Raw genomic sequence first — 18,312 nt, forward strand, 5'->3', positions numbered from 1 at the left:
CGAGCTCTCAATTTTTTCGATTACCCCAATGGATTCCAATTTCTCCAGTTCTTTTTTTAATGAGTCTCTCACCACTAACGGCACCGATCTAGCTTTATGTACCGTGGGCTTGTAATGCTTCTTCAATTTTATCTTATGGAGGAAACCTTTTAATAATCCTAACTCACTTGAAAATACCTCGGGGTAATCCTCACACACCTCAGTACCTATGTTTGGTTGTTCTATCAAGTATACTGGCTCAGGGGCATTGGGATCTAACTTGATGCCTAGATCTTTTTGATGTTTCCAATCCAGTAAGCACGATCCTTTCTTTGTTAAATACACTTTCCCCACAGTGAATCTATCCTTGAATCTGATGTGCATAATGACCATTCCTACCAGGGGTATGGTGTCACGGTTGTATCCTCCTGGGTTGATGTCTGGGGGTAATATTTCATATTCTTTGTCAACAGACCTTGTTTTAAATGTAGGTTCATTTATGAGTGTGTAAGGTGAACAAGAATCTGCATATACATCGTAGGGTACATTGTCAAGCAAAATCTCACACTCAGGGTAATTACAATCAGAACTCTCAAGAAGTTCGTTAACCTGGAATACAATGTCCCCTCTAGGTTCCTCCTCATCCAAAATAACATGGGTTACCTCTTTTTTCATGTCATGACACACCTTGGTAAAATGTCCCCTTTTGTTGCACTTCCTACACATAGCTCCCCTTGCTGGACACTTCACACTATTCGCTAGGTGATTGGGATTGCCACAACGGAAACATTTCAACTTTTGGGTTTCCTCCCTTATAAAGGAACTTCCCTTAGGTACATATTTGCTTTTGTCATGCTTATTAGACACTTTCAATATTTCTTCCTCACAAACTTCAACAGCATCCTTCATCTCATTCATGCAGAATGCTGTGTGCTCAATGCTTTTTGCTATATCCACAGCTTGTTTCAAATCTGGGGCATCTGCTAGTAACTTTTCTTGTATCTTTTTATCTGATGTACATCTAACCAATTGGTCTCTGATCAGAGAATCAGTAAGGTTTCCAAAATCACAAGTGGAAGACAAGCCTCTAAGGACTGCTATATAATTCACTACTCTCTCATACTTCCCTTGAGACCTTGAAAAGAATTTGTGTCGCTCCAAAACTACATTAATTTTCTTCCCAAACTGTGCATCTAGTTTCATCAAAGCAACTTGATATACATCAGGTGGAGCATCACCATCCACTCCTCCACCACTGCTTTCGCTAGCAATTTCAGGTAAATTGTCATAAATCTCTCTAGCATGCTTCTCCAAGTTATGTAGCAAAATGTGAAGCCTTCTCACAGATGAGAACCTGTTGCCTCCAATAGCTATTAAATAGGACTCAAAAATCCTTACCTTTTTCCACGGAGTGATAGGTTCACCATCCTCATTTAGGAAGGGAGGTGGTTGTGACATTGACATTGCTGTTGCCATTTAATGAATTAAGCTTGGAATGAATGCCAAAGTGTATGTATATGAGCAGGTAAAGAGGCTGAATGAATTACCTAACTACAACACGATACTTACATATAATAACCTTAATCAATTTGCCTAACATTTGGGTATACAGTAAAGTATAACACTTTTATGCCACTTTCCCACCTACACAGGATTGGACTTCTCCAAGATGAAAATATTACATCAGAATTAATACAATCCTTTGAACACGCGCAGTTATCAATGTCAATGGCCACGCTATGTTCTTAAAAAAAATCCTCCGATTGCTGTGCCTATCAGCGTGATTACCAGGGAGGGAATCCTGACAGGCTTCCTGGATATAGGCTGTGCCCGTCAGCGTGGTTCATAAAATATATTTCCTTTCCTTACTTCAACACCAATAGGCTTCTCAATAGCTGTGCCTATCAGCGTGTAACAAACTTCAGCCATAATCAGACTCCCTACAGGACGTGCTCAGCTGTCGCCCGATCAGGTGCTTCCTCTGTCAGCCATGCGCCGAGTTACACACTCACAGGGCACCCTCTCCTGACCGAAATGCGTTTGCGCCGCTCCTCTGCCTCAATGCGCGGTTGACAGAACACCGGGGCGCCTCGCTTGGCTGACAACAGCTGACAGACTTCGCCCGTATACCAATCAAATACTTTTCCCATCAAGTCTCTTTTCACACGACTTGTTCACGTATTGTGAAGAAGAACATGTTTATAAATACTTTGACACCGTACTTCCTTTGAACTAAGCAGAAATCCGTGAAAAACGTCGGCTCAAAATCGCCGATCTTACAGTAACGTATCTCGCCATTACGGTCGCTTCCCGCAAATGTATCACAGGCTGACAGTTCACGAAGTGTGGCGCTTTTTGTTGTCCGGACACATCTAAATGAATGCAGACATCGCTTATGAATACGCCTTCCGTAATTGTCTTAAAGTCTGTCACCTCAAGGAACAAGGCATATATCACATTGCGGGCACGACCAATTAAGTGCACACTGTTTTACCAGCTAGTCCCTCAGCAAATCGCTTGGCGAGGAAATCAATTTGCTTTCAATTTCTTTTAGACTCACGGTTTCCTTCATTAAACGGTGTCTTGGCTCTCGGCAGTGCTGTATTAACGGGGGAAGACCAGGACCTGCCCCCCGCGCAGCCCCGTCGCCAATTTGTTAGAAGTAAACACAGCCACAATAGATGCTGAAGAAGAGCTGGTTTATTTACGTCTTGGTCTCTGCACTGCCAGCCTCTCACACAACGTTCTAACTCAAGCGCCCCACCAACATTCCATGGGCCAGATTAACAATGTAAAGGGGAAGGGGTGATTGGAACATACCATTTCAGCTATGTCTTAAAGGAGATTACAACATTTACTTTACCCTTTTTAAGGACTTCAATATACATTTTGATGAGATCAACAATCCAGTCACAGCAGACACATTACAGGACCTTGGCTGCCCTCAATTAACACAAAGAGTAGAAGGTCGCAAACATGACAGAGGGCATCTTCTGAACCCTGATTTTTTGCATCAGCCCTAGCATTAAGGTATTAAGGCAACACTGAATGGCTACCTAACTACTACTGACATCAAGTAAGCACCAAGTTTGACCATAGATGGTCCAAACCTAACAAAGAGAAATTGAATGCATTATTCGCATCAGCCAAACCAACTGTAGGTGACCATTCTACACCCGCCAATAGTAAATTTGAATACTGGATTAAATATTCTATTTTATTATTCTTTCAATCACCTCGGTCAAAGGAGGTAAAAAATAATCTACCTCGCACCTCATTTCCTTAGAGAAAGAATGCAAAAGTCTTGAAAGAATATGGAGGAAACACTATGAAAAAACTCCTACTGGCTTGCAATTAGGCAGTTTCACCTGGAAATTAAAAAGGTCTAAGCTTCCTACTATGAAGCCAAAACTGATAAGGCAGCCAATTCACCAGGGGATCTTTTATGAATCATCAAATCCCTCACCACACCAAAGTCGGGAAACACTCTCTCAATCCCCACAACAGCACGCTGCAACAAACTTGCTGCTTTCTTTCAAGAAAACGTCTTGTATATATACGGCACACTAAAAGCCCGAGTACTCTTCCCTACACTACTGGACCTCCTTAACCTTTCTCTTATGACAGGACTGGCCCCACCAACATGGAATTGTAGTGGTCAGACCTTTGCTAATTAAAAGGAATCTTGACCCCTCGTGCCCCGGGAACTACAGGCCAATCTCTTTTCTTCTAGTTCTAAGAAAGGTGTTGGAAAATTATGTTAATAAAAGGCTTTCCCTGTTTCTGGAAGAAAATTATCTCCTTCATCCCACACGGACAGGATTTCCCCATAACATAATACAGGGACCATACTCCCAGCTGTTAAGGAGTAGTTAGAAATGCTGCTGGGCCAGGGAGGCCACTGCTTTGATCCTCCTGGACCTGATTGTGGCTTTTGATACGGTTAACCATGAGTTACTTTTACAAAGAATAAATTAAGCTGGAATAAAGAACATCACGTCTAATTGACTCACTTCTTCTCTAAATGATATTTCAGTAGAAAACATTAATGATACTTAGATGTCTTCCCCCTGAAATTTAGGGTGCCACAGATAAAGCCCTCACTTTATAACATTTATTATATGCATCCACCAGCAGATATTGTTCAGGAATAGCGATTCTGCTATTACCATGACTAGAGAATCTGGATTTCATTAAAGACACGGAGGCTGATATTATGCCAATCCACCAAGTAAGTGTTCATCCCCCCCTGTCCCTTCTATCCCCTTAAAGGTGGGAGGCAGACTCAAGCTGTTTTTCCAGAATTGGAAGTTATTAACTCAAGACCCATGGGTCCTGAACACCGTCAAAAGCTTCATGATAGATTTTGTTCAGGTTCCCTTTCAATCTTCCTTCCCAAGAGACATACCTCTCTCTTTGGAAAAAACAAGAAATAGTGGAAGGAGAAATATCCTCTATGCTCAAGAAAGGTGCAATAATAGAAGTTCCTTTGGACACTTTAACATTCATAAGTACATTATTCCTCGTAGAGAAAAAAGGGAAAGGTTGGAGACTTAATACATTTGAAAAGTCTCAACAAATTTCTAGTCTACAGACATTTCAAGATGGAGGGTATCCACCTCTTGAGAGACCTCCTCCTGAAAGAAGACCGGTTGGTCAAACTGGATTTAAAGGACGCATATTTCACGATTCCTATGGGTGTAATCCATCAGCCTTTCCTCCAATTTATGTGGAAAAATCTACTTTATCACTTCCAGGCACTTCAATTCGGACTTTCCTCCGCCCCATGGTGTTTTACCAAGGTTATGAGGACGGTTGCCTCTTTCCTGAGAGAAAGAGGTATTCGCCTTATCATTTATCTAGACGACTTTCTGATAATGTCTCAAGACCTTCAACAAATTCTCCTAGACCTAGAGACAGTCATGAATCTTCTAGAAAGTCCAGGATTTATTATAAACAAAGAAAAGTCTATCCTGACTCCCTCAAAATCACTGGAGTTCCTCGGTTTCACCCTAGATACCTCCAAGTGTCTCCTCCTTCTTCCTTCCACCAAAATATCAAAAATCAAGAAAGAAATAAGACATATTTTGAGACAAACAGTCCTTCCACTGAGGGATCTAGCCAGACTCTTGGGTCTTCTCTCTCCTTCTATTCAAGCGATTTTTCCAGGCCCCTTGAATTATCGGGCCTTACAAAGGATAAAAGGGAGAGCTCTGAGATCAGGTCTCTGGTACGAAGATCAGATTACCCTGGATCAGGATGCCAGATCAGAACTAGTGTGGTGGTTGGACAACCTAGAGGCCTGGAATGGCAAGGCAATCTTTGGTTCAGAACCAGATTTTGTTTTGGAATCCGATGCTAACCTTCACAGTTGGGGTGCATGCCTTTTGGACCAGAACATAGGAGGGATCTGATCTCAGGAACAATCATCTCACTACATCAATTTCCTGGAACTTATGGCTGGCCTTTATGCTCTTATGAGCTTCAAACATTCTCTCCAGGGGAGGTCGGTCATTTTAAAGATGGACAATATGTCCGCGGTAGCTTACATCAATCTTTTGGGATACCAAATCTCCTGATCTTTCCAATCTAGCCAGGAAACTCTGGATGTTATGTCTAGAGCACAAAATTGCCCTCATAGTGGAATACTTTCCAGGGAAATCGAACATCTCTGCTGCGTGGAATTACAGATTCCTATTGGATCACAGCGATTGGAAACTCAATCCACTTGTCTTCAATTCCCTGAACAAGATTTGGGGTCCTTTCGTGTTAGACCTTTTTGCGAGTCATCTCACGTCTCCACTAGAGAATTATTTCAGCTGGATGCCGGATCCCAGCACCCTAGCAGTGAATGCCTTCCTGCAACCTTGGTCATGAATCAACGCATATGCCTTTCCTCCCTTTGCCATGATCCAGAGGGTCTTACAGAAAGTGAGACAAGAAGAGTGCTCTCTGGTCCTGATAACTCCGTTTCGGCCATCCCAAGCATGGTTCCCCACCACTCTGAAACTATCATGCGACATTCCCTTCCTAATCCCTTCTCTAGAGAATCTCTTTACAGACGTAAACGGAGATTCCCATCTCCTAACCCAAACGGGGAGTTTGAACCTTCTTGCTTGGAAAGTGTCAGGAGATCTAACAAAATCTCAGGACTTTCATCTTCAGCTGCAACTCTCCTTAGAGAGTCTTGGGCACGAGGCACCCACTACCGATACAATAACATTTGGAAATTCTGGGTACGTTGGTGCCTGGAAAGGAATTTGGATTCCCTTCAGGCACCTATCATTGATGTGGTAAACTTTCTGCTCAAATTATTTGATAACGGTTTAATTTATAGATGTATCAATTGCTATAGTTCTGCTATCTCTGCTGGTCATGCACTTGTCAATGGAAAAACTGTGGGTGAAAATGTTATTGTTTGCAGAGTAATGAAGACGTTCGTTTGAAGAGACTCCCAACATGCAAATATGATACCCTATGGGATGTGAACTTAATTCTAGATCTTTTCAACTCCTGGCCTGAGAATTCCCTTCTGAATAGAAAACTCCTCTCCATCAAACTAGTAACTCTTCTTTGTCTTATTTCTTATCGTAGAGTCTCTGACGTCAAAGCCCTGGAGATCTCTAATAGGTCTTATTGCATATTTGGTGTCATATTCGAGGTTTAAAGAAGAACCAAAACCATATCTGATTCTATCTTCTATCCATGTTTCGACCCTTGCCCAAAACTTTGCGTGGTCGAGTGCATGAAAGTATATGATCAAAGAATGTCCAGTTTACGCCCTTTTGATGAGAAACAACTTCTTATTTCCTTTATTAAACCTCATAGAGCTTTAACCTCTACTTCCATTGCTAGATGGGTTAAGACAGCCATGAACTTGGCAGGTATTGATTTGGCAAAATTTCAAGCTCATTCTATTAGAGGTGCTATGGCCAGTAAATCTCTATGGTCTAGAGGTAAGTTAGATGATATTCTTGAAGCGACCGACTGGTCGAACGCTAGTACATTTGCTAGACATTATTGTAAACCGATCAAACATATGTCTAATGTTGTATTACAAAGCTAATGTAGCCTCCGTTCTTGTAATGAAATTGCGATTCTCCTATTACCATGACTAGAGAATCTGGATTTCATTAAAGACATGGAGGCTGACATTATCCCACCCATCCCACTCCCTAGTGTTTGGTGATTTATGATTCATGATTTGTGTTTACATTTATGCTTATGTAATGCTTCATTATTTGTTTACAATCATTCATACATGAAATGTTCTATTTTTGCTCTAGAGACTCTCATTACTTTCTTTCTTTTCAGGTAACCCTTCTTCATAACCATGGATACCATGTGCTGAATCCTTGGTTGGTTACTTTCCTCTTCTCGTCTCCATTTGGATCCTTTGGAAGCCTTCAAGTTTTCATTCCGATACCTTTAAACTTTCTCTTTTCTCTTCGCCTGTTTTAAAAGAGGCAGATTGTTGTCATGCCATACCATTTACCTTGTTTCAATGTTCTTTATGGAATCTTTGTATAATGACAAAGCCTCTGTTCTTGTAATGAAATTTGGGTTGTGGCTCGTCTCATATGCCGATGATGACACACAACTGGTCATCTCCCTTAGCACTTACTTGGTGGATTGGCATAATGTAGCCTCCGCTCTTGTAATGAAATTTGGGTTGTGGCTCGTCTCATATGCCGATGATGACACACAACTGGTCATCTCCCTTATCCTTGGAAAGGATCACAAAACCACCAGTAGTCTCCCTGTTTAAAAAAAGTTACCAGTTGGATGGCAAACTGCTGTCCTAAACTGAAAGGGGAAAATACAGAACTGATTATTCTAGGCCATAGTCCCCAACTGTTTCTAGGATATCTGGAAAGTTTGGCAATCCACCAACCTCTTGCTCCCCCATTAAAGCCTAGGTATGTTGCTCAGCAGTTCTCTGTCTATAGACGCACAAGCAAAAAAACTTACGCCCACCTGCTTTGGCATCCTCAGAACTTTTCACCAAATCCTAGAACTTCGAACTACCGCCTCTAGAAGAATTGTGGTCCAATCTTTAGTTCTCTCTCAACTGGACTACGCAAACTCCCTATACATGGGCTCAACTAAATACATTATCAAACGACTCCAGGTAGTCCAAAACAATTTCTTTATATACAATAAGGTGCTAGAAAACCATCCCAAAATAGATATGACAAGCACAATCTTCTCTCCAACAAGGAACAACTTGTTTGCACATAAGTACATGAAAGTGCAATCTCCTTGGGGACAGTATAGAAAGAAAATCACCCTGTGTTTATCATTAACGGTCAGATCTACTAAACAGTGGTCGCAAAATCTGTGTTGCAATTTATGGCAAATATTTTTGTGACCAGTGTGGTACTTTACGACAAGATGGAGCTGGATGCTGATGTATGACATTAAGAGACAAAAAGTGCGAAGTACGTTCCAAGGCCGATGACTCTTTTTGCCCCAGTAAGTCCTCCTGTTGTTAATATTAATATATATTTCGCTAACTTTTACTGCTCCTTATTTTGATGTCTTATTTCTACCCATTTCCTAATTTTATTTTTTTCCCAAATCCTCTTTGATCTATCAGTTTATAAATTCTTGTTATCCCTACATTATCCTATTTACATATTTTCTATATTCCTAGTGTCTGTATTTTACCTCAAACTGTCTCCGTCTGTGCTAGTCTGTCGGATGCTTCCTTTCTTCTGGTTTTTAAGTCAGCTTTCCCTCTCCCCTTATGTATTTTGTGGGCTGCCTAGTGGTGGTACTGTAAGACTCAGAGAACCCATTGGTCATCATCACGTACTACTACTAGTACTAATATTCTGCAGTGCAGGTGGCATGTCCAAGTAAGGTATTCTATGCAAGGTTGTTGAGATGAAAAGATTTTCTTTTACTTTCCCAGGTTCAATCAGTAAAATTAGATAGTGGCCATGGGCATGCTGGACACCTCAAAGTTATATCTTCTTCTTAGCTAGGCCTAGTATTATTAGCATAAGTTGGTGGTAAACTGATTACCATGCCCAATTGCATTTGCCAACCAAGACATTATGTTCAGTTGTCCACTCTTATTTCTTTTTTTAAAACTCAGATTCATCAATAGCTCTAGCCACTCCAGTTCTTTACAGGTTATCTTCTTGAGAGGCTTTTAAAAAATCCCCACTAAGAAAATGACCAACCTGATATTTTTGATAGAAGATACTGTCTGTATCTGAATTGTAGTAATGTGTGTGGTGTATTTTCAATTTTGCCCAGGTAGCAGATGCGGTAGCGATAGGGCATGAGCCAGCGACAGGGGTGGGCGGTGCTAAGTCTCATATTGCGTGCTTATTAACAATGTATTATATACTCACTGCAAGGGTGTACTGTTGAGACTTGTGAAAAGTTGAACACACCCAACTTCACTTTCCATACATAGCGGGAGTTGAGTAAGTAATGGCCTCCTTCCTTCTTTAACTCAGCAGAGAAAGTTTCATCAAAAGTCATACACTAATGGTTTAATGGAAAAGGGAAAGAAGGATGGAAGGAGTAACTCCATTCCTAACTTCCTTGTTCTGTCGCAGCCTTCCATAAAATTTTAAAACATTCTTTACTGGTGCCAGTTTCCTCTGGCCAAGTGATATATTTTATTATTGCTTCCATAACGGATTAAGTCAGTTAAAGTTTTTCACTTTTAACAATTGCCGAACAAAGTTCTTCACTTGATGATGAGATGATCAGGGGAACGTCTACCTATCTGGTCTATTCCCTCTAACTTACCTGTAGTTATCTAAGGTAATAAATATTTTCCTTACTGCTCAGCAAATCATTTTTGTTGGGAACAAGTAATGTCAAATGTGGTGACGGAGGGAGAGACCAGGGAGTAAAGTGGGACTAAAGAGTAGATGACTTTGCATTTTTTGATGGGATAGTCTGTGATGAACGTGCCAAATACCATATCCTGTTGCTTAATTCCTTCCCTGTACTGGAGTACATTGCATTTCCCATTGGCGGATAAGAAGATGTCTGTCTGCATAATTGTGTCCTTTATAATTAGTTAGTAGTACCTCAGAGGATTTATATTATTCATACTAACTATTCATCTGGATTCTAGTTAGGGTGAAATTGATGCATTTAATGGAGCATGGCCATGATAGGAAAATAGATAATTGTCTAGTACAGCTGCCCCACCCACAGACAGTTGCAAAGTAACGTGACACAAGTATTTCTGTCTAGGGCAAAAGCAGAGCTAGCATGCCCCCATTCATTTAGCTCAACAAGTTGCGAGGAGATTTACCTGTATACTCCATAGTGAAAAATGCCTGAAACTGTAATTTCATCAAAGTCGAATGGCCAGAGGAAACCGGCAAATGAACTACTACTGTGCCACTATATAATTTTATGTGTTTTGTTAAGAGTCTTGTTTATGGACCACCAGGTTTCTCTCCAGGGGGTAACTACATGTGCTCTGTTGCCTGTTTGGGCATAGGCCTATCGTACTACCTTGTACTGGGTCGTGGGGGGGGGGGCGCCATGCTCAACAATTTGCTAAAAATTGTTTTTTTTTTACTCTGTAACCCCTGCAAGCATAACAGAGCAAAGCAGTACATAAACTCAAGTGGAGACTTCTAAGGGGAGGCGGAGTAGAGGCGATGAAGAAGTGAAAGAGTGAAGGGAAAAAGGAGTGAAGAGGAAAAAAAATTATTTTGGAGGACATGTAAAACTTTTCCAAAAGTACTGCCACAACCCATCTTGATTCCCCAGTGTTGAAAAGATGTCAGGTCCGCAAACAGGTTAGGTTTCAGGATAAGGATTTATTCAAGGAAAGGAAGAACAGCTTAACATCCACAGACTGGCCAAGAGCGCAGTCAAGCTCCAACTCACCAATACAGAATCTTACCCCTAGAACATGAGTAGAACATTCCAAGTTCTAAGAAGCTTGTGTGCCAAGAAGCACACAAGCAGCATACAACACACCTCCCCTCATTGAAAAAAAACCAACTAAAAACAAACATAATCTTTCATTTTCACAGGAGGACACGAAACACGTGAACTTCTCCTAAGTACACAGTCTGCAACTCTTTGCACAGATTCATCTTGACCAACAGGACCATTCTTGACAAAACCGTGATCACTCAAAACATTATTATTGTCGACAACCTCCTGTGCATCAAGAATGGCAACGACAGGTTCAATAGAACCAACAGAATCATTAGGCAAAACATTCTGTGAACCTTGCAGAGCACTGAAATCATCCCAAAAAAATTGATCATTATCCTCGTCATAAACATGAGAAGAACATTTTTTTAAATTCAACATCGATTTGTCGACCTAACCACAGATACACGTCTAAAATTCCACATTTTCCCCCCTTCAACACGTAAAGCCTTACTGAACACTTCAATCACTCTAACAGGGTCTGACCACTTAGCCCAACTCTTAGAAAATGAACTTCCAAATTTCACACGTACCAAATCACCAACTCTGACCTTGTGACTTGAGACTCTTTTGTTGGAACCTTTACCCATTTTCTCTTGATAAATTTTAACACGTTCTCTCACTTTCTTAACATCCAGACCAGACAAAGCAGGTTCATTATACTTCAACCACCAAGGCAACAGTTTAGAACCAGCTTTGCGACCCCTTAGTAATTCGAAAGGAGAACATCCTGTTACAGAATTTGGCGAGATGCGATAAGTCAGCAAAGTGGCACACAGTGCTTTTTTCCAATTCAAACTATTCTTATCAGCTAACTGAATGCATTCCTTTACAACCCTGTTAAAACGCTCAGTTTGACCATTGGCCTGAGGATTATAATTAGAAACCCTCTTGTGAGTGATACCATGCTCTTTAAAAAATATTTCAATCTCACTGCTAATAAACTGTGTGCCGTTATCAGAAATAATCTCTGAAGGAAGACCTTCACGACTAAAAATGTTGTTAAGAAAATCAATAACTTGACTAGAGGTAATCCTTTCTACAATTTTAACCTCTGGCCATTTCGAAAAATAGTCAATCAAGACTAACCCATAGACCTCTTTGCAACCAGACAAATTTAGAGGACCAATAATGTCAATTCCTAATCTTCTCCAAGGACCTTCCGAATACTCAATAGGAGTGACCGAGGTGGATAAAGGTTTCACAGTTTTGTCACTGTTGGAACAAGGTTGACAATTCCTGACCCATCTATCAACAACAGCATCCATAGAAGGCCACCAATAGTATTCCCGTAACCGCCTCTTAGTAGTTGACATGCCCATGTGGCCCTCATAAGCAATCCTAATCAAGTTTTCCCTGACAGAAACAGGAGGAATAATTTTGTCACCTCTGGTGATAATATTGTGACAACACATAAGTTCATCCTTGACTTTGAAAAAAGAACTCAAATCACCTGACAACTTCCTCTCTTCAGTCCACCCACACCTCAGATAGGTATTAACCAAACCAAGAGTGTTATCCTCAGACATAGCTTTCACCCAAACATCTTCAGAGATCACCTCCAAATCATTTACATTTATGTCTTTCATGGTATAAGCCACATCACATTCATCAGAACGTTCATCATCATGATGAGGCAAAGCTAACCTGGACATGCAGTCAGCATGCACATTGAGTCTACCAGGAATATACTCCACAGTGCATTGATACTCTTGTAATTTGGCTGCCAACCTGGCCAAACGAGCTGTCAAAATCCTTCCTCCACCCGCGGCTAACATATTCACAAGGGGCTTGTGGTCGGTTCTGAGTACAAACTTAGTACCCCACAAAAATTGTCGAAAGTGCTGAGCCGCCCAGGTACATGCTAATAGTTCTTTTTCAATCGTTGAATAATTATACTCTGCACCTTTCAACGTTCTAGAAGCATATGAAACAACACATTCTTCACCAGTGCCTTTCTGCAGAAGAACCGTCCCCAAACCAGTATTACTTGCATCCACAGAAACAATACATTCTTTACCCACAACAAATGGTTTTAAAAAAGGTGCAGAACAAATTTCGTTCTTTAACTAATCAAATTGCATTTGCTGTTCATTTCCCCATGAAAACTTTGCATTTTTTTTTACTAGAACGTGAAGAGAAGACACTTTAGAAGCATAATTCCTTACAAATTTGCTAAAATATTCAGTTAAACCTAGAAAGGAAAACAATTGATCCTTATTGATAGGAGCAGGAGCTTTTGAAATACTGGCAATATGATCAAACTTAGGTTTAATACCCTCCTTGGAAATCTCATGTCCCAAATACTCTACCCTTTCTTGTCTGAATTTACACTTGGAGAACTTCAGTGTTAAACCTTTTGATTGAATCCCACCCAAAACAGCTTCCAAATTCTTATCATGTTGTACCACATCACTGCCAAAGACTAGAATGTCGTCCTGAAATGCAATAGCACCTTTACAACCATCCAACACTTCTTTCATTAAGCGTTGAAAGACAGATGCAGCACTCGCAAGACCGAATGGCATACGCAAATAGCGAAACATACCCTCAGGAGTGACAAAAGCTGTCAGATCCTTGGATTCCTCATGAAGTACAACTTGGTGATATGCACTAGCAAGGTCTAATGTTGAGAACACACTAGCACCTGAAAGGGTGGAAATCAGTTAATTAATTTTCGGTAAAGGGTGCATGTCAGTCCAGATATCTTTATTGAGGCTACGAAGATCCACACATAAGCGGAGTTCTCCATTGGCCTTTAGAGAAAGAACAATAGGGGAAACCCAAGGGGATGACTCGATGGGTTCGATGATATTGGATTTAACTAAATCATTAAGAATACCTTTCAATTTATCACGATAAGCCAGAGGTACATTTCTGACTCTATGTCTTACAGGTATCGCATTGTCTTTAAGAATGATCTTATGTCTAAACTGGGCATATTCACCTAATTCCTCTTTAAATACGCTAGGAAAAGAATTCTTAATATTATCAACAAATTCATTGTCAGTCGGATTTACAACACAAACAGGCAATGAATTACTTGGGTCAATATATACAGGAGGTGAAGCATTAGGATCTAGTTTGATTCCCATCTCTTTTTGGTGAGGCCAACCTAAAATAGACTCCCCTTTACGAGCAATGTAGATTTTAGCCTCAGTAGACCTGTCTTTAAAATCTACTTTTGCCCAAAAGAAACCAATCAATTCAATCTTATGACCAGAATAACTGCCAGGTTTGATATCAGGATTCATAAATTCCCTATTTGGCCATAACTCTTCAAAGATGTCTTTCCCAATTATCGAATACCATGCACAAGAGTCCACTAACATGGAAACTTCCTTCCCATCAATGTAAAATAAAGCAGAAGGGAAACTTTTACAGTCATCAGAAGAAATACATGAAATGCAGTTGAACTCACTAAATTCCTCAACAGATTCTTCTTCATCAAGAGAAATACAATTTACTTTCTGAGGCGAACGACACATTTTCCCAAAATGTCCAGTCTTTTTACATTTTACACAAATCTTATTTAAGGCAGGACAACTTTTAAAATTCCCCACATGGTCAAAACTTCCACATCTATAACATATTATAAATGTACGTCTATTATTAAATTTATTTTCTTTCGTGAAACCTTCTTTTTTGAAAGAAGGAAAAGCAGTTTTCTTCTGGAAAGCTTGACTTTTGACAACAGATACTTCAGGTATTGACTCCTGAATCTTGACAGAAAGACTTTGACTCTGACCTCTTATTTAAGTCACAAACTTTTCCAATTGTTCGATACCCTTAGCTATATTAACCACAGCTTTAAGCGAGGTTTCAGTTCCTAACCACAATCTCTCCTGTATTTTCTTGCTTTTAGTTTTCATCATAATTTGATCCCTAAGAACTTGTTCAAAGTTGATAGTGTCAAAGGCACAGGATCCAGCCAAAGCACGCAAAGCAGATATATAATTCTCAATGGATTCGTTATCTTTTTGTGCTCTTGAATAAAATTTAAAACGTTCCATAACGGTGTTAACTTTTTTCCCAAATCTAATAGTAAGTTGTTTGACAGCAATTTCAAACACATCAGATTCAGTCTCAGAGTCTTCCAAAGGAGGCAAATCCGACAACTCTTTAATGCCTTGACCACCTAAGGACAAACGTAAGAGGTCTAATTTTCTTTTTGATGAACACCCATCTTCCTCTAGAACACTCACATATGCTAAAAACATGGGATACCACAAATCCCAATCCATTTTAGGTTCCCTTGAAACTGGTAGAAAATGTGGTGGAACCATAATGTTGGCCATGACTGTAGACCAATCAAAATAGTTTTATTAAACGACTTGAAACTGAAAAATATTAAAACGAATTTCCTAAACGAATTGTCAAACCGTTAATAACTGTTACTGTGAATAAAACTATCTTTTTTTTAAATTTATTGTATAAACAGCGTATATATTTTTATCTAATGTGTTCCACAATGAATCTCGATAAAATGCGTGCTGTTTGCCGACACGATAAAATTTCCCAATCCAAAATGGCCGAAAACGTGACTCGGCGTAATAAGGTCACTCCCACAATGCTTTGCGATGGTTATTTCAATCGTTGAATAGATTAGGAGAAGGCTCCGAACGTTCCAACTGCGCAGGAAGAAAGGCAAGTCGCTCGAGCCGATTCAAACGAGTAAGTGACTGTTTAGAAAATGTATCTGCGTTACATCGGATCGTTGCTAGAATAATCTCCCAAAGTAAAATTACACTTTTAAAACTCTGCCACCGGTGCCATCAAGTGCACAGATTTTTCAACTGCCGCAGGAGCATTCATACTCGAGAAAATTAACTTTTTACGATATAATACTAAGGAGTTAAATAGTACAACAGCCGCTGGTGCTATCAAAGCACAGACGATAAATCAGCCGCTGGTGCTATCTAGGCACAATTTTAATTTAAACAAAATCCTTACTTCACTCGAAGTACAAAGTGAACGCCGTTCTTTCCAGTAGATTCCGACTTCCTGAACGCTACTCCCACTGTCGTCAATATGTTGAAAAGATGTCAGGTCCGCAAACAGGTTAGGTTTAAGGATAAGGATTTATTCAAGGAAAGGAAGAACAGCTTAACATCCACAGACTGGCCAAGAGCGCAGTCAAGCTCCAACTCACCAACACAGAATCTTACCCCTAGAACATGAGTAGAACATTCAAAGTTCTAAGAAGCTTGTGTGCCAAGAAGCACACAAGCAGCATACAACACCCAGTTTTGGTTCAAAGGGTTAAAAAGCGTGTAGGGCAAGCAGCGGCCCGGGCTAATCGTGCCCGGTCCTCATGGAGGGACCTGGTATTACCTACAGAAATGTCGGAGATGGATGCTACAGAGCTCCCTCAGAAAGACTGTCAGGGGGTTCCTCTGCCGATTCGTATATGAGTTTTGGCCACGTCCTCACTGGTTCTGCCGGGGAGGTCCTCAACTGCACTAATATCTGATAGATTTGAGACGATTACCCCCATAAGCGATGAGGAGGATAGGAAGTCTAAGGAACTTAAAAAATACCCTCTTTTTCTCGAAGCCAAATCTGGTCTACCTCCTGGTGCAGATGGGCTGGAGAGTGCCCTACCAGTAGCTGGACAGTCCCCTGGCTCAATCGAGAGTATGTGTCTCCTTGGCGACAGCAATGCCTTATCACAACTTCCACTACAACTGCTGCTATCTCCCTCACAGTGTCTACATGGAATATGTGAGCTGGAAAATATAGAGCAAGCAACACCTGATCTCACTGTAGCATCTGCAATGTCTGTTGCATTGGCAGTGCAATCTAAAACTGGGCCCGAATCAATCCAGGAAAGCTTCTCTCAGAACGATAGATCCGGTACACTGCAATGGGATGCTAAGAGGCTGCTCAATTTAATTTTGGAGGAGATTAGGGAGCTCAAAGCCTCTCAATTAATGGAAATTGCTGCTTTACACTCTAGGCTTACTAAAATCAAAGAAAACATGGCCAGGTCCCGGCGCGACTGAATGAGGCAGAAATCAGGATTTCGAAGTTGGAGGATCAAGTCTCTATCATGAATGACAAGTTTGCTGCTTAACAGAGCCAAGAATCTGTAATAGAGTATAAATTAGACGAACTGGAGAATAATTAATGTGCTCCAATCTCTGTATCCTCGGTATCCCGGAAGGACTCGAGGGCCAGCAGATACTCTAATGGGTGGACTCTTTTATAAAAAAAAACATCCTCCAGGGATATAATGGTGATTTGACTCTCACAAAGGCCAATCGCATGGCTGCACATCTTCCTCCCAATGCCAAATTTCCACGGACAATCCTTGTTAATATTGGCGATTATAGGGTTATGGAACACATTTTATCCAAGGCAGTGAAACAGTGATAGTTCACTTCCTCAGATGTACCATTATGTTGTATTTTCCCTGATATGTCTGCCTCTGCTGCCAAAAGGCAGAAAGAGTTGGTTAAAATGTTATATTTATTTAAAGAACAAGGGGTACAGGCAATGTTTGCTTAACAAAGTAAATTAAGAGTGCTTGTAAAAGGCAGATTCCATGTATTCTGCAAAGTCCCCGAAGCTCAGGAACTACTGCAAAAAATCCCTTCTAACAAGTCCTAATTTCTTAGTTCAGGGCCCTTACATTGTTGCTGTGACAAGTGATATATTTTTCTTGTGTGTTCTTTCTCTTTTTGTGCATTTATTTCTTTCAACAGCTTTCTCGGGCTTCTTTCTTTTTCTTTTTTATGAGTACTTTTCTTTCTATTTTTTTTCTCTCACTTCATGTCTTGGGGTGCGGTAGGTAGGCTGATAGCATCTGGCACAAGATCAAGGTGCCAGTTTTGGGGAGTGGGGTAAGCCTGGCAGGTGTAAGCAGGGATGGTGGACTGCTCACTGTGGCTTTTCAGTGGGGATGGGGGGGCAGGTAGAAGGGGGGTGTGCTGGATTGGGGAGTAAGAGGGAAAAAAGAAAAACATTTTTAAAATCTAAAGTCATCCGAATTCTAGTCTTAAATCTATACTCTGTGAGGTCAAGTGCGGTATTAATGATAGATCTCTTGGGATCCTCCAGCAAAGGTCAACTTACTTTTGCTACTCCTCTAAGGCCAAATAGTTCATCGTAATAATGGACAAAAAGGATATCCTAAAGGTAGTCTCTTTTAATGTCAACTGCCTCAATAATAAAAAGAAGATGCGGGATATAGGATTATGAATTAAGATGGAAAACCCACCTGTAATTTTAATTCAAGAGACCCATATACCGGACGGGAACTTAGCAGATTTCTCTATGTTTGGATCCTGTGCAGCATATCAGGGCTTTTCCTCTTCTTCCGCAACACATCGCGGCACAGTGATCTTTTTGGGTAAAACATTTCAAGCAGAATGGGTGAATTTTGTTAGTGATCAGAGAGGA

The sequence above is a fragment of the Lissotriton helveticus genome, chromosome 10, assembly GCF_964261635.1.
Source record: "Lissotriton helveticus chromosome 10, aLisHel1.1, whole genome shotgun sequence".
Taxonomy (NCBI): Eukaryota; Metazoa; Chordata; class Amphibia; order Caudata; family Salamandridae; genus Lissotriton; species Lissotriton helveticus.